The sequence below is a fragment of the Lutra lutra genome, chromosome 6 (genome assembly GCF_902655055.1).
Source record: "Lutra lutra chromosome 6, mLutLut1.2, whole genome shotgun sequence".
In the NCBI taxonomy this organism is placed as follows: Eukaryota; Metazoa; Chordata; class Mammalia; order Carnivora; family Mustelidae; genus Lutra; species Lutra lutra.
In genome coordinates, this window is record NC_062283.1 from 85057644 (window position 1) to 85075611 (window position 17968).

General features: G+C 41.3%; 1 protein-coding gene across 14 annotated transcripts in view; it reads left to right on the plus strand.

Annotated features, from left to right (window-relative positions):
- Nucleotides 1-17968, plus strand: part of EYA4 (EYA transcriptional coactivator and phosphatase 4) — a 321947-nt gene that overhangs the window by 27002 nt on the left and 276977 nt on the right. For 10 of the 14 annotated variants that reach the window (XM_047733835.1, XM_047733832.1, XM_047733831.1 and 7 more), the window contains exon 1: nt 9441-9569. The exons of 2 other annotated variants lie outside the window; for them this stretch is intronic. The gene's annotated coding sequence lies outside the window, so the exon portion shown is untranslated. Of the gene's footprint in view, nt 1-8540; nt 8680-9440; nt 9570-17968 lie in introns of those variants that run through there. 2 more of the 14 variants (XM_047733825.1, XM_047733822.1) reach the window with 2 other exon arrangements.

The window sequence follows — 17968 nt, forward strand, 5'->3', positions numbered from 1 at the left end:
ATTATCATTGATTTTATTCAGCCCATTTTTCTGTCGTGCCTACCAAATATAAAATTCTACATTAAGCACTCCAGAGGATACAAAGGTAATAAAAGGTCAAAAGTAACCATCATCTTAGGTAGACAATTATCTACACCTAACACACAACTCTGGAGGAGCTCACAGAAGAGCCAAAGATCATCTGTGGTGGGGTGGCAGAGGGACGGAGAGCCAAGCAAATCTGTGTTGGAAAGACTGGAAGGGACGAGAGAGTGGGAGCTCTGGAATATGAGCTTAAAGGCTGATTTCCCTCTCCCCCAAATAAAGTAGTGGCATGAACAGAACTGTGTTGTAAAATGAGTAATCTGATAGAAGCGGGGAAAGGCATTAGAAATGGGAAAACCAATTCTATGGCTATTTAAATACTCTATGTGAAAGCGACTGAAGCAGAGATTAAGTTAGCACTAAAAAACAAGGAGGAAGGGATAAAGCAAAGCTTATCACAGAAGTGAGACCTCTAGGATTCAGCAACTGATTGGATGACCGGGGCTAAGGAATGAAAGGACTCATTTGTACCTCCGGGTGGCTGCGAGGTTATTGGTGCCATTAATAGGTAAGGGAACACGGGGAGAAGAGTATCTTGTTCTGGAGGAGGCTGGAATGGAGGGACAATGGCTTCTGTTTTTCTTACTTGGAATTACACATATTCCTAGGCATAACACTCTTCATGATCTAAAGGCCAGGTCCAAATGCCACCTCCTTTATTCCCTCAGATGGAAGCAAACTCTCTCTGTTCTGAACTAAAGCAGTATGCTTGTCAATGTTTCTCTTAAGCTGGACACTTTCTCTCTCATGTAATAACTATTTTTAAATGCCCTATTTTCTGCTCTAGACTGAAGTTTTCTGAAGGACGGTGGCAGATCTGGTTCATCTCTGTACCTCCTTACATTGAGTAAGCATACTTGAATGCTAAGAACAGGTGCTAAGGGACATCCACATTTAAATGGCCAGAATGGGGGCGCCTGGGTGGCTCAGTGGGTTAAGCCGCTGCCTTCGGCTCAGGTCATGATCCCAGGTCCTGGGTTCGAGCCCCGCATCGGGCTTTCTGCTCAGCAGAGAGCCTGCTTCCTCCTCTCTCTCTGCCTGCCTCTCTGCCTACTTGTGATTTCTCTCTGTCAAATAAATAAATAAAATCTTTAAAAAAAAAAAATAAAAAAAAAAAATAAATGGCCAGAATGGATTCAAGACAAGGATAAAGGAGGGGCCAGAGGGCTGGAGGTGCCCAAGGCTGGAGCTGAACCACAGAAGCCAAGGAAAAGAAAGTTCCCATGGGGAGCTTGTCAGTGGGGGGCCACTCACCAAAGAGCAGCTCTGGGAATCAGAGGACTGGGAAAAGGATCTGACAGTGAAAGAAGAGGGGCTTAAGAATTTGATATCCTAAAACCCAGGTGAAAACCAGGCCATGACACCAGGCTCTTGGGTTCCTCAGGACTGATGTCTTAGGTGGTTTCAGTCTTGGCTATTAGGAATAATTTTTTGGCAATGAGCCAATTTGGGGGAGGGATTGTAAATGTTTATGGTTTCTTTCCTTTAAAATAGCTTCATTGAGTCAATGGGGGGGAGGGGCGGGGAGATCCATTGTTATTATTTAGATTGCCTCTTATCTAAAGGTTAAAGAGAAAAAGGCTACAGCATTTTAAATACTCAATTGTTCCAAAGAGGCAGAGATGAGGGGCAACAGCACAAATGCCTCCCAAGGCTTTGTCTTACATGGGTATATAGCACTCTGGAAACTGCAAAGTTTTTTCACTTGCACTGGCTCATTTCATCTTGAAACAAAGGAGCGTGGGCTCATCCTTTTATTGCAGATGGGAAACTACGGTGCACTTTTAGTTAATATCAAGTTAGCAGGGAGTCTGAAGCCAAGTAAGTTCTTTTATTTTTAATTTTTTAAAAACTTCATTTATCTTGGGGGGGGCGTGAGAAAGGGGAAGGGGCAGTGGGAGAGGGAGAAGCAGATTCCCTGCTGAGCAGGGAGCCCCATGCAGAGCTCTATCCCAGGACCCGGAGATCACAAACCAAGCCTAAGGTAGATGCTTAACCAACTGAGCCACCCAGACACCCCAAGGAAGTTCTTTTTTTTTTTTTTTTAAGATTTTATTTATTTATTTGAAAGAGAGGCAGTGAGAGAGAGCATGATCGAGGAGAAGGTCAGAGGGAGAAGCAGACTCCCCGCGGAGCTGGGAGCCCCATGCGGGACTCGATCCTGGGACTCCGGGATCATGACCCAAGCCGAAAGCAGTTGTCCAACCACCTGAGCCACCCAGGCGTCCCGAAGTTCTTTTAATGAGTACAATAATAATGAGTGCATCTTAGGTCCCCAGCACTACATGAGGTCTACTAACAGAAGGAAAAAAGTCAGTCATCCTGAGTCCCTCTCCTCTTGCTTTTTCTGCCCCAGCCCTCCTCTCCTGTCCTCAAATTCCCCTCCTGAGCCATGTATCCCGGTCTCTGTTTTCTTGAGTTCACAGACTACTTTGGAAATTAGGTCATGAAGCTGGGATGATTCATCGCAGATCTTGGATTGTAGGACACATACTGAACACTTTATCTCTGCTAATGGGAAAGAGTAAAAAGTAGAATACAAAAGAGGGAAGTTGTTTGGGGCATGAAGGGTATCAAATTGTGCAAAGAGGATCCTCCATGAATTGGCATTACCTACAAACGCATTAAACACAAAGGAGGATTCCCATCATATTGATTATTGTCTGCTCTATTGCGAGCAGGTTATCAACTGAAGTGTTTTGTCAGCCTTCATTTAAGTACCTCATTTCAACTGATTAACTTATGTAAGTAAATATCGATCCCCTGCTAGCTACAAGGGACTGTGCATAAGAGAGTAAGGAAAATGGAAGGTTCTGGTTTGCCACATCTGCTCTGGGCATTTCACTGCTGGATTAGATGTTTGCACTTTATCAAATTGACATTTGAGACCTACGGTGTATTTTCACTGAGACAAGAACTGAACTTTAGAGAAAGACAAACTCCTATCTCTGTGTCATATGTTAGCTGAAGAGAGCCTAGAGGAGGAGGATGGCAGTTCTGCAAATCTGGCCTGGGGAGGCAGCAGTGAGAAAGCAATGCAAGGACAGATAAGGAGACACTGCCAGTGCAAAATAAACTTGTCCTGTTGACTCCTTGTATAGGAAAGGTAAGAAAGAGTGAGGACAAATTCTAAGGGTTGGGTCTCTGTGAAAGTGGTACCACAGGAACTAGAGAAGTACAATCAGGGGATAAACACAATCATGGAAGTTGAAAAAGGAGAAGTCCGCTGGAAGTTAGTAGAAGGCTGTTGAAAATACCAAATGCTTCCCGGAAGTCAAGGGTGATGAACAAATGACCATTAGAATGAGCACTGATGATTTTATTTTATTTTTTTTAAAGATTTTATTTATTTATTTGACAGAGAGAGACACAGCGAGAGAGGGAACACAAGCAGGGGCAGCGGGAAAGGGGGAAGCAGACTTCCTGTGGATCAGGAGGCAGGATGTGGGGCTCGATCCTAGGACCCTGGGATCATGACCTGAGCTGAAGGCAGACGCTTAACTGACTGAGCCACCCAGGTGCCCCACCACTGATGATTTTAAAGAGAGCAGTCTCTGTAAAGAAAAGAGAATGAAGTCAGGTTTCTAGGATTTAACAGGGTGGAGAAGTAGACCCACGGAGGACTGACAACTTATTCTGAGATGGTTGGCGTCCAAATAAAAGAATCAGGTGAACAGGAAAGTCATTTTAATGTGTGTTGGGGTGGGGGTGAGAATATACAGCTAAAATTTTAAAAATGTATAAAGACGTGGTTTTGTAAACGTTCGTGCTCTAAGACATAGTGAAAAGAATGGACATTAGAAAGCTTCCTTTAAATTTTCAGTTATAGCAAAATATTTTCGTTAAAAAATATTCAGTCTAAATGGATAGCTGCAATACAGCAGTCTTCCTAACTTTGAGCTTTTACAGTGTAAATAGGTAATGGAGTTAACGATGCCAAATGCATTATCTTAAAATTGTCAAATCAATTTATTTGCCCTTCATAATTTGGGCACTTGGGAATTACCATTGGTGGATTTTGACATTGTAATCAGTGGATATCTCTTATAAGTAAATGGACATCATAAAGATATATAATTAAGAGTTGTATTAAAAAAGAGGTTAGTTAGATCTTTCCTTATTTGAAACATTTGTTCATATATTGACTTATTATCACTTAGAACTATGCATGTAAAGTACTTGCGAAATCCAGATTGTTTCAGTATGCTAGAAGAAACTGTTGAAGTGAAAATAGAGAAAAAACTTACATATAAGTTTGTGAGAATATGTAAAGTAGCAGGAGTTGGTGGGAGTTTGTAATGAAGCCAAAACATAAGGTCACGGAAGAAAAAGAAAAAATAAAGGAAAACTCATTCTAGTATGCTAATGAGACCACACCTGGAACAATGCATTCACTGTGGGATCCGTCTAACAAAAAATGAACATCTAGGAACCTGGAAATAGTTCAGAGACAAGCAATAAGAATGATTAAGGGCTTGGAGAGACTGAGCTGAAACAAGATTAAAAGGCCTTACATTTGTTTAACATGGCTCACAGATGACTAAAAGTGGGCATGATATCTGTTTATAAACATCTGAAGGTTGGGTGTAAACATGAAAGATAGAGTAGAATTGCATAATATGGTACTAAAAGGAATTAACTGGAGAAAAAATTTCAAGAGAGAATTTAAAAGTAAATATAATGAAGCTGTCTCCCAGAGAGTATGCATTTATTTCCTTTTCTTTAGAGACTCTGCCAAGAATGAGGAAGTTTAGTAGAGAGCCCAGCAGAAGAGAATGACCCAACAGGTCCCTTGCAGATCCGATTTCTTCACTTTCATAAACCAATAGAAACCTTTTTAAGTTTGATCTGTTTGCACAAAATTACTCAGAATATGTGTTTATTTACAGATTTTCGTAATTCAGCAGCATAGCACTTTAGATTCCTGGACAATTGTGTCTTATCTTCATTTGTTCCTGTAATCTGTCATTGGTAGAGTAGTTGAGTAAAACAGTGTTAAACCTACTTTGTATGGATGCTGGCCTCTGAAAGGCCGTTCTCCCAAAGCTCAAAGGGTTTGCTTAGAACTTACTAAGAAACAATTGAATGACTTTCTTTTTCTTTTCTTTTCTTTTTCTTTTTTTTTTTTTTTTGTTTTTAAGAACTGAGTATACTTCCAGCTGGAGTTCAAAGGTCCACCAATGGAGTTACCCAAAAGATCTATTTTGGGATTATTTCTATAAGCATCCCGTCTTCTGCTTTCTTTTGTTGGTAAAGGCAGTGTCTTATTAAAATTTTTTAGACTAAATTTTGTTCTTACTAAATGACAGGATGATCTTCCCTTAAGGTTGCTTTTAAATGAAATTAAAATAAAAATTATGTTTTGGATTCTGAGCTCCTAGAGGGCTTTGTTTAATTTGTCTTCTATAAAACCCAATGCCAAACAGTACTATGCACACTTGAAAAATAAACAAATAGTAGATGAGAACTGTAGAAGCATCCTGCCCTGGAGCAGTTGGCTAAAGGAATTACTAATAAGGGAATCTTCGGTTTCCCCCAATTTTCACATAAAGTCACATTATTTTTTGCTCCCAAATACGTCTTTTCTCAGATTAAGTTGGACATTTATGGATATTCTGATGACCTGATTAGTGTCATGTAGGGTCTGTTAGTGTTTCTGAATCACTTCCGGAATTTTCCAGAAGATTTCAGACTTTCCCACCTGTCTTTTCAAGCTCTTTGACTCCCTCTCATTGTCTTACTTTTTCCTCTCCCCTGCCTTGCCTTGTAGAACTTTGTTGCAGTACCAGATGAGGCCAATAGATGCCGCCACTTCACGAGGTTAACCGTTGGAGTTTTCTCTCTCAGAGGTTAAGGCCTATGATGAAGTTTTGAGGGGTCAGGCAGAAGGGGAGAGTGAGGGGTAACTGGTATAGTCTCTCTAGAGACTAATTTGGTTTTTAATTGTATACTTATGAGTTGTTCAAATTTTACCACAAGTAAGATGCTAAGAAAAATAATAAAAAATAAATTAACTTTAAAAAGACACCTCAACTTCAGAAGTGTATATTTTAGGCAAGGAAATCAATAATTGAATTAAAACAGAGTTTTAAAGGTAACACCTCAAAGCATCTTGAACTCAATGTTTCTCTACAGTAAAGGAAAGGAAAGGCTTAAAATATGTTTTGGAGAGCCTGAGGGACATAAGGAATGTAATTCTTTAAACCAGTGTTTCTCAAACTTATGGGTGAAATAATTTTAGGTGGCTTAGAATAAATAATTTTTATTTACATAATACAGTTTCATTTGCAAGGTTGTTTTCTATTTATGGTAAATAATATTGATTTTTTTCCACTTATGATGATGATAAGTTTCCTTTGTCGGATAAACTTTTAATACAAATAGTTTAAAGAAAAGTATTAAGTTAAATTATTACAGACGATATAGCAATAGTTATAAAAGTGATACTCAATAGAAATGCTGGAAATAATGCTTATTTAAACAAGCAATACATTTTGCCTATACAACCTCAAAATTCTTTGTTTCCTATGCTCAATTTCTTATTTCAAACTTGGACTGATATATGACATTTTATATCACTCCTGTTAGTGTCCACGTAATATATGTACATTTAGGACTAGATGTACTCGAAGATAGTAATAAGAAGTTGAATACTAGTACTGTGATATAATTGTAGGTTTTTAAAAATAACTTCTGTAAATACATTTTTATAAAGGTATATAAAAAATCAGATGGGAACAAAGTAAATTGAAAGCAAGGTCAGTCTTGGTAAAAATCTGATTTTAGAAGGGAGTAAAAAACCATGCAAAAAATTACATCTGTATGAACAATATGCTAGAGTATGAAATTTTACTGTATCCAGATTGTGCATCTCCCCACCTTTATTTAGAAGTAATGTTTCATACCAAAATGAAATTCAAAAATTGTGGCCTTATGAGGAGAGACTCAAATTCAGCATTTGCATTTACTTTTTATGTATTTGGTACAGTCATTGCAACATACACAGTGTACTAAAAATATTTATTATTTTTCTGACTACTCTGTGAATAATAACAGCATCACAGTGGCTAACAGTGGTCTTTGGGGTTGCACAGAGGCTGGTTTGAATTTTAGGTCTGCCATTTATTAGGAAGCTGCTACAAATTCTGAGCCCTTAATTTTCTCACCTGTAAAATGGGGGATAATAAGATCTGCAAAGTTAATGAACTCTACCTATTGATACTTTTTTTTTAAAATTTATTTGACAGAGATCACAAGTAGGCAGAGAGGCAGGCAGAAAGAGAGGGGGAAGCAGACTCCTTAGATCATGACCTGAGCGGAAGGCAGAGGCTTAACTCATGAACCACCCAGGCGCCCCCTCATTGATATGTCTGTCTTATGTGTATATTAACCGACATCTTCTTCATGCCACGACGTGCTGCGGATCATGCTCCAAATGTTTTTTGCACCAAATCCGTCACCAGAACCCTTTCCACCTCGAGAAGCAGAAAAAGGAACACGGTTCTTGGCAGGTCTAGGCCTTCAAAATAAACCTGCAGGCAAGATTGACACCCACAGAATGGTGAGAGTAGTAGAAAGTGCCTTTATCAGTTTAAATTTACAACCTCACCTTTTCCATTGCTTGTTCATAATTGTGGATAATCCCTCACTAATTAAAAAATAAGCTGTAATGATAACAATTCAATACTGGTTTTTGTTTTTAAACCCTAGAGTCCTTGTGGCAGTTGGAAAAGACCAAGCTGAAATAAAGGAGGAAATATTTTCTTTTTACAGAATATTTCTTTTTACAGAAATACAAAATATTTCTTTTTACAGAAAATAATTTAAGTTGACAAAACATTAAAACTACATTTTCTTTGAGTAGGAGTAAATTCCACGAGTTACCTTGTAATCTGTACTGCCACATCTAAGGCCATGTGAGGAGCTGCTTGTTGGATCATAGGCTTTGTGGTTAGAGACCATTGGGTTGTCTTCGGTTAAGTTACTTAGGTTTCTTTGGGCCTAGTCTCCTTATCTCTTGCAAGGGCTTAAATAACCACCATACAATAACCACCTTAGAGTTGTGAAAATTAAATGAGCATACACCTACCAAAAGGGACCAGTCTAATGACTGACATATATTCTCAATAAATTAACGCACTTTAAATGGATGTGACAATTAAAGAAGAATAGACAATAGATTTCAGGGGGAGATGATTAAACAGATGCAAAATTTATGTATTTTTTTTTTTTATTGTCTACTTTGCCGTGGCCTCTGGTTGTGGTATACACATATGCTCTTATAGAATACTAAATCTTATGTGGGTGCCTAAAGCAGGCGCATAAGGCTTAGGCTCTGAAATGTCACTTCAGCAATGTGCCTGGGGAAGCTCTGACGCTGCCTGACCTTTGGGCGTCTGGAAGGGATGCCTATACCTGTGCCCAGCGCTGGAAGGGGCCCAGGCCCTTCCCAGCAAGCCTACCCCCAGACTGCTTACTCCATGCTAGCATACATCTTCAAGCAAAAGGGTATTTCGTCCCCTCCGACTGGCGAGGGTTGGTTTTTCTTTTACGTCTTTGCAAGCAGGCCAAGTCCCTGCTGTCTTCTCCCCTGGGGTAAGTGGAAAGGAATCCGGCACAGGGCCCGAAATGGCCTACACCCGGGGAGACTGGGTAGCGGCGGAGTGGGAGGCAACCCCTGGGCTGTCCCACAGAAGCAGGTGGGGGCAGACAGCGGTGCCCTCGTCCCGGGAGAGGAGTGCGGTTGCGGGTCCCTGCCCTCAATCGCGGGTAGCAGCGGCCCGCGCCAGGTCCGTGGGGGCGGGGTGGGGGCGGCGCGGAGGACGCGGAGATTACTGCGGTGCCACCAGGGACGCCAAGGGTCCCGAGCGGTCCCCACGCGGGACCTCGAACGATGACAACAGGCAGTCAGCGAAGTCGAATAAAAACGAGCTGGTCCCTGCGCGCCGCCCGCCCCGGGCCCCTCCGGCGGCCTCCAGTGGCCGCGGGAGACGGCGGCGGCGTCCCCCGCCCCCAATCCCGCGCGCAAGTGCAAGGCTGCCCGCGGCGCGGCGCACGCTCCGCGGCTCCCGGCTTCCGCGCAAAACTTCGAGCCTGTCCACGTGAAGTTGTCGCTCCGGTTCAGAGGGGGAAAGAGCTTAGGGAAAAGCGGGGCAGTGGCGACAGCGGTGGCTGTGCGCGCGCTCTCTTTTTCTTTTCTTCCACTTTCCCCCCACCCCTGTCTTAGTCCAGAGTTTTGGCTCCTTTCCTTTCCTCCTCCCCCTCGGAGCTGGCTTCTCCCCCCGCCCCGTTTCTCCCCCACTAGTGTACGCTATTTGTCGGGGGGTGGCCGAAGGGGATGTCCTGTTTTCACCAGAGGCACAACGCGAAGGGGAAACTCCGACATTGGAAGGAACGAGAGTAAATACCTAAATACAGACGCACGGGTCCGCGGCTGGGACAGACACTTGAACTTCAGATCCCGAGGCGATCCGGGCTTCGGGGAGGTGAGTGTCCCTTCTCCCCGTCCCCGCCCGCGGGGTCCGGCTTGCGGGGAGACTGTGAACTCTCTCCCGGGAAGTGCGCGCGGCTCCGCGGGGGACGCGGAGCCCCGGGGACAGGGTACGTGGGGCGGGACGGGGTGTGCATCCCGATTCCCCGCGGGCTCCCAGAGGCGGAGTGCAGCTCGCCCGCCCGAGGCCCAGGCCGCCGGGCTGCAGTGGTGCTTTCTGCCCTGGAGGACACCCGGCGCCCCGTGGGTCTTCTCCAAGCCTGCGAGGCTGCTGCAGCGCCACGGCGGGACGGCTCCCCACCTGTACTCAGGCTGCCCGGTTCGCGGGGGCGCGCGCCCGAGGTCTCCCCGACATCCTTCCAGTGCTGTTTATTACTTTGATGACCCCCTAGATAAGCCTGACGCAGAGATGCTGACCGGGTCCCGTGGAGGGCCCAGGCTCCTGGCATTTTCACGATGCTGCATGCGTGTGTACGTACCCTGCATGTGCTCTAATCTCGAGGCACGAACCGGCCTTTTAAACTGCGGCCATCCCACTTTAATAGTTTTCATGCGGCGTGGAGCGAATGTTTCCTGCCGCTTGCCAGGGTCCGTGAAATTAGAGGCGCCTTGTCAGAGGAGTCGCGTTCATTGGCTCGGGACGCGGATGCCATGGAGGGATTATAACTTCTCCAAACGGAGGGACCTGGCTGCGGAGAGCAGGTTTTCTCTCCTTTCAAAGTTTGCTGGGTCTGGGGTTGGTGGAGGCACTGGAAACGGCTGTTTTCGCGTGGTTAAGCCGGATTCGGAAGGAGACCGCGTGTGGGCTTGTTTTATTGTGCGCCACACAGCAGCCAGAACTTTCGTTTAGTAACACTTTAAAGAGGTCTCTTTCTTTGTAAGCATTTATCTCAACAGCTTGGAACTGTAAGGAAATTTGCGGACTGAGTCCCCTGGCAGGGCGCTAGCGAAACCAGAGAGCCATCAGTCCCTCCTTGGGGTGGCAGGGTCAGTCCCCGCCACCTCTCTCGCTCGTTCCCTTGAAGGCTAGTGAGGTCTGTGCTCTGGGAGAGTGTGTGGGTGGGTGGGTGGGAGGGGAGGGTCTGGAGAGAGTCTCCTCTCCCCTCTCTTCCCGCGCGCCTCTCTCCGCAGCTCTCCGGAGCGGGCAGTCAGTCATTCATGAATCCCAACCTGAGGGCAGTGGAGGAAGGCGCAGGTCCCCGGGCCCTTTCTGCCAAGGTGCAGAATAGCGATGGGGCGTGTGTTTTGGTTTCGGAGCAGTTCCACGTGGAGCATCTCTGTGTGCGTGTGTGTGTTGTGTACCTGATCCGTGAGGAGGTAACAGGAGTCTCGTGTTCAAACCCAGTGGGCCGTTGGCCATTAATTTGCTTTCCTGGCTGTCATTACAGACACTTCCAAAATCTGATACCTAAGAGAACCAACAGGTTAGGTTTCACATTAAGAGCTCATACTTAACAGTTTTCTTTTTCCCTTACCCCTTTTGGCTTGGCACCCTGGGATCAACGTAATTGATGTAGCGAAACATATCTTCTGGAATATGGCATTTTGTTGCCCTTCTCCTCAGCGGCCACGTTTTGCACCCTCCTGTGTTTGTCAGTTTCTGTGCAGGCTCCTTCGGGACGTAGGTGGGAGTCTTAGGAGCCTTTAACAACCTCAGACTCCCCTTTAGCAGCTTCTGGAGTTTCATTTACACATAGGTGACTGGCAGTATTGAAAGTCAATGATGGTTTTTTGTTGGATAGGTTGTTTTTGTTTTTATTTTTAAAACCCCATCAGGACAAGGAATTGCACTTGGTAATCTTTCCTGGGCAGAACTTGGTTTTTTAGTAGAAATGTTTCCTCTTCTTCTTCTTCTTCTATAACGTTTCTGGGCATCTTGTAGCTGGAGAACCAAAAAATGAGGAAAGGGGGCGGGGAGAGAATCCTAAAACAAAATATTTGATACGTGGTGTGGTGCGTTTTAGGAGACTGCACCCAAAGGCATTTGTGTGTGTGTGTGTGTGTGTGGGTTTAAATAACATTATCCCAAGGAATAAGTAGCAGTAGTAACAAGAGACAGACTGTTTTGTGTGGAGTTAGACTGCCAGAATCTGATTTTTATGGCAACAATACCAAAGGCATCCATTTTTATTGTTATTATAAACCATAAAAATAGTTTGTTCCACCCGATTAAAAGTTGTAAGTCATTCAGAGTTAAACCAATTTTTAGAAATGACTGTACAAGAAAGAAAGTTAAGACTTTTAACAGTTACAACTTTGAAAGTAACATAATTAGATTATTTGTGAACTGTCCTTTTTTTTAATCATTAGGGACATATCTTGTCTTTCATAACAAGTGAAAGTTTAAAATCAATGTGGCTTTCAAAATCCCGTTTTCCTTTGTCAATTACCTGACAAGAGTACCCTTCAACAGTTTAAGGCCATCACAGTGCTTGTTTCACAATTATAACTGAAATAAAAATATTTGTTTATTTTTTACTGGGAAGTATTTATTTCATTGGATGTTAGAAAGTTAATTTCTCTTATACAAAATGGAAATCGTTATGCATATATTCATAGGTAATATTTAAATCATGTATTCAAATTTAAAATTAAAAAGTAAACCCTAAGATTTGTATAAAAAGAAATTGGTTCAGGAACAATCATTATTCTTATATTAGGAAATACAGATGCTACATTCTAGAGGATCTGTAGAAGCTAACTGAAAAAAAAAATTGCCTTTGCATAAAAGTTTCTTTTTTGAAGAGAGGCTGGCAGATGAGTAATTTGTCGTTTTGCTGTAATTTATTTTTTCTTCTAAAAAATCTCTTTGAATTAGAAGAAAAAAGAAAACTCAGTTTTCCATTTCTAAGAGTTTCCTTTTTATTTATGTTGTGATTTGGGGTGTAAATAAATTTTACATATCCACGGGAAATAGAGTGTCCAGTTTCATGTTTTCATTCTCTGTTGCAAGCTCTAAATGACTGATGCCATGTCTAAAAATATATTTATGTGGCTTGGTATTTCATTTAAAAAAATCTATGCACTGAAATTAATTTACCCAGGAGTTTTAAAAAGCAGAATGGTAGAAAAGCCATAACTATTGTCATGAAGAGTTAGGATGTTTGGAATTTTTACACTCTAACTTTCAAATAATAAAATTAACTTATTTTACCAAAGGAAACCTCACATTTTTATAGAGAATTCAAGAAGAGGGGAGATAATCCTTTTAAGACTTACTGAAGTGTTAAGTAATTTAAGAGCACAGGTATTTATTATGTTTTTTCATTATCTTTTTTTTCCTATTAGGTAAATGCAGGAACACTGAACATTCAGTAAAAACAGGCCCCCTTTATAAGGACTTTATTCACCATAGTTCTGTATTGCAGCTGCTGATCATGTTTCACGGAGCTGTTAAAGCACTTAAAACCTAAAATTAGGTACTGTCTGGTTGTAAATATTTCAGATCACTCATTTAAGAAACAAACAGAAAAGCATAGTATCAAAAGCAGAAGTTGTTTCGAATCTTTTCATTGAAGTACTGAACAAACGTCTATCAAACACCTTATTTTTTTCAGTGAAAATATAACCACGACAGTTTCTTTTTTAAATGAGTATTATTTTTACACATTCTAAACTCATAATGTGTCTTCCTATAGAGTATCTTAAACTAAGTGTGTTCAGAAATGTAGTTGGGGGATTTTGTTACAATGGTTACTAGGTGCATGAAATCAACAGGAGAACGCATGGATGACATTGCAATGTACCTGCCTCTCTGGTGAATTTTTCCCAGTGGACTAAGAAATGACATGATCTTTCAGGCACTGGTTGTCGAGATGGGTGAGATGCACTGTATTTAATCGCTGTATATGTAATACTGCATCCGTTAGATGTGTTTTAACATGGGGGGGCACTGAATATTCATTAAATTGTACATGGAGCCAAACCTAGCATCCTTTAGTTTAAACTTGAATGGAAGAAAACAAACAAACAAGAATCATGTATTCAAGCGCAGTACAAACAGTTTTGATAATTTTTAAGAGGCCTGAAGACTTTGTAAACGTCACTGTCATCTACTGTTGCTCTTGGCACTGCACGTTAGTATATGCCTTGGTGATACGCCATTTTCTTCTTGAACTTTGTGATTCTTTCGTGTATCCAGCTATGTTTCTACTAGTTGAGAGGTACTGAAAATGAATACCACTACCCTTACTGCCCTAACTCCTTTTCTGTCTTTCAGAAAAAGAGATGAAATAGATTAATGTAAAAATAGAAAACATTTTGAGTTATCAATACCACATTTTTATGGTGGTTTAAAATAGTTTCAGAGAGTGCACCTCTGAGTCTCACTGTAACCTTTTCTGTCATTGAAAGGTGCTAATTGATCTTAGGTCACTGACATAATAGTATAGTTTGATATTTGAAACCTTTCAGCATTGGCCTGGCCCTTTTTTCACCCTGAGATTTCAGTCCATGGCTGATGAATAACACCATATTAAAATGTCAGGAATTATATTTTTTTCCTTCATATAAAACATTTTAATACAACATGCTCATATCTTTAAAACTTTTATTTATATACAGTAAGTGCATTTATTTTGGTGTACTTTTGGGCCATGGGATAAAGACCTGTATTACCATGTTAGGATTTTTTCTTAAAAAGATTTTATTTATTTATTTGACAGGGAGAGGGGCAGAGAGCACAAGTACGCAAGTAGGCAGAGCAGAGCAGCAGCCAGAGGGAGAGGGAGAAGCAGGCTCCCCACCGAGCAGAGAGCCCCATTCCATTCAGGACTCGATCCCAGGGTCCTGAGATCATGATATGAGCCAAAGGCAGATGTTTAACTGACTGAGACACTTAGGAGCCCCATGGATTTTTTAATATTATTTTTTCATAGGTAGATTTTTTATATTGAAGATACTAGGCCAAGTTTGATTGCTCTGATCACATTGGAATACTTTCAAAGTGAAGTTGCATTAAACCAATATTGAAGGGGCATCTGGGTGGCTCAGTCAGTTAAGAGACCGTCTTCAGCTCAGGCCATGATCCCCCAGGGTCATCGGATTGAACCAGACATTGGGAATCCCTGCTCAGTGGGGAGCCTGCTTCTCCCTCTCTCTCTGGCTGTCACTCTCCCTGTTTGTGCATGCTCTCGGGCAAATAAATAAAATCTTTAAACCTCCCCACCAAACCCCAAAGTAACCCCCCAATATTGAATAGCCATCTTGAGACTTGACACCTAAAGCATATTTTCTTAATTATGTTTATATCTCAAAGTATATTTTAAAATAGAAATTGTCAGATTTTTTTTTGACCGTCGTAATTTTTATGTCCGTGTAAATCATCACCATTGTCGTCATCAGTCATTACCGTCATCATTACACCACAGCTGACGTTTCCTGAGGCTTTACTTTATGCAAAACACGTTAAGGTGTTCATGTGGATTCACTAATTTTATCTTTTCAATTATGCCATAAATTAGTTACTTTTATCCTTCCCATTTTTCAGGTGAGGAAACTGAGAGTACTTACGCAGTGGAATGGGGCCAGGATTCCAACTCTGTGCTCTGACCTTAGACTCCTTATCCTTAAGGGTTGCCCTAGGTCCTTGCTCCCACCAACCAGATATAAGTTCATTGCAGGTGCTCTCTGAACAACATTTTATTTTTATATTATTGGTGATGCATTTCTTTCTAAGGATATTAGAAAAATACATAAAATTTCATATTAAACCTACAATTTCACAGATACCATTGTTTACAGAAAGTCCAAAAAGAAGTACTGAAATAAAACAAATTAAATTTTAGAAAGCGCCTATTTGAAGAAGCAGATGAAGTAACCGTGAGGAAACGCTTGGCTAAAATAGCTAAAATCATGAAGGTTGGTGGCAAATGGCAGAATTTGGAGAAACTGTTACTCTAGAATGCTCCCCAAATGTCAGGAACTTATGCCCGATCTTTTTAGCAGTTAACTTCTATGTAGAATTTTCGTTTGCTTTCTAGGCCTTATCCATCGGTTAGATGCTATTGATTTTATAGGTTTTGGCTGATGTTGCTACTGTTGCTGTTTTTTTTTTTTTTTTTTTTTTTTTTAAAGATTTTATTTATTTGAGAGAGAGAGAGACAGAGTGAGAGAGCATGAGAGGAGAGGTCAGAGGGAGAAGCGGACTGCCCATGGAGCTGGGAGCCCGATGTGGGACTCGATCCCGGGACTCCAGGATCATGACCTGAGCCGAAGGCAGTTGCTTAACCAACTGAGCCACCCAGGCGCCCCCTGTTGCTGTTGTTTTAAGCCTGAATGCTGGTTATGAGTCTCAAATCTATACATTTATGTTGGACCAGCTGATAAGGACTGCATAACACATTTTTAGAGGCAAGTGTAAATTATAATGGGGTCACCCATATTTTGAAAACCCTCTCAGTGTGCATGGATTATCCTCTCAGACTTTACATTTTTAAGGTTTTCTGTAGGTGAATACTTTTGTTTTGCTGCTGATCATCTGTTTTATAACTTGAGTGTATTTTTTTTTTGCTTGAACAGTGGTTTTCATTTTTTATTTATGTATTGAGCCACAGACCCCTTTATCCAAGTGAAAACTGAGCCTGTGCCCACTGGAGAAATATTCACTGTCCTGCATGAAGCAGAACGTGGGTGGCTCATGAATCACTTACCAGTTCTGCCCTCTGACCATGGCTGGCCCCCAGAGTCTCTGTTAAGGGTCTTCCAGTGTGCAAACATCAGGGCCAAAGGGTCCTCGGAGAAGGGGGTCCATTCACAGTAACTGCGGTAGTATGTTAGCATGCCTTCCACTAAAAAACAAAACGAAAACAACTCTCAAATACCTTGAAATATCTCCATTGTAATATGTGGGTAAAAGGTATGTCTGTCACCCTCGTGTTACTTGAGTATTCTTATTAACCAATCTGCAATTTTATTTCAATTTCGTGCTTAGAAAACAGAGGTAGTCAGTATGGTTCCTGCATAGTGATACAGGTCTGAAGGAGACCCACCCCGTTTTTACAGGCAAAGGCTTGTTTTATAAGAATATCTTTTTCCTCTTAAGGACTTTATGAAGAAACATCAGCAGTGGCCTAAATGGACATGACCTTAGATTTTCATATAAATTTTTTTTCATATAAATTTTCTGTTTCTATGATTCTTTCCTCTTTTCTTTCTAAAATGAAAGGGACATTTCTCGCTAAGGCTACAATGAAATCATAAAAATTTACATTCATATGCCATTAAGTTTAATTCTACTCACAAAAGCAATAGCATTTGATTTGAAATTCTATACTTAATCAAATAGATGTACCACATACTGGGAGAGCTTATTCTCCAGAAGGTCATACACTCAATTCACAGACCTCTGCATATACCCCGCGGGGTGATCTATTCATTACAGTTCACCTTTGGCTCTGAACTCCCCAATGTTTAAGGATTTGAAAAGACCTGAAAGTTCTGACTCAGAGATTGAGTATTTCCAACCTAATGTGTCCAGTGTGTTGAAAGTGATGATGACTTGGGGAGTCAACAGGTCTCTGAATTAGCTAATGCTTTTCACTTAGAAGTTTATATTTAAATGCAAATGTATATTCACTTATGATTGTGACTCAGGTAATTCTAGCCAAATTTAATCACAAGTGGGTGAGTCCTGTTCAGATTCCCTTTGGCAGGTTTTCTCTAGTCTCAAAGTTCGCTTCTAGTAGGTAACTTAAGAAGGCAAACCTCAAAAATTCTATCAAGAATAGCAGCGCTCTTAAATTTTTTTACAGAATTTCCAGGTGTTCAGATGAGGCTACTGTTTCTTATTTTTCTTAGTTGACCCAAGAAGAATTTTAATTTAGGTTTGTTTCATCTCCTTAAACATTGTCTTTGGATTAGATTTTCCAGGCTTCATTCATGAAGAGTAGAACTAGCAAAATTCTGGGTACACATAACATGCTTTTTAAGTGCTTTTTCATATTCAGTGTTACTAAGGTCATGCAAAAGTTAGAGTGACATGAATAGGTTTTCACTTCTCTGTGTTAATTTTGAAGACTTTGGGGCTTGTAGTCTCTTACAATAAATTTTACTTTTTCTTAGTATATACCATTCACATGCAATGGTTTAATAATAAGTGAGTTATCCATGATAACCAAGATCATGGGTTTAATTCTCGGATTATCATATTAGCTTTGGGTGGACATGTGTCTTGTACACAATAGCTCATATTGTCTTTGGTTTAGTCCTGAGGGACCACTCTGGACTATGCTGGAACTGTCTCTAAAACTCTCCTCCCCATCCCAGGAATGTCCAATCACATTTACTCACAATTTTTATCAGGTCCCTCCTTGACTTAAAATTCTTCAAAAAATGTTCTCTGGCCTCTAAGACAATCCCAGGATTTTTAGCAGGACCATAGGGCCTTCCGTGCTG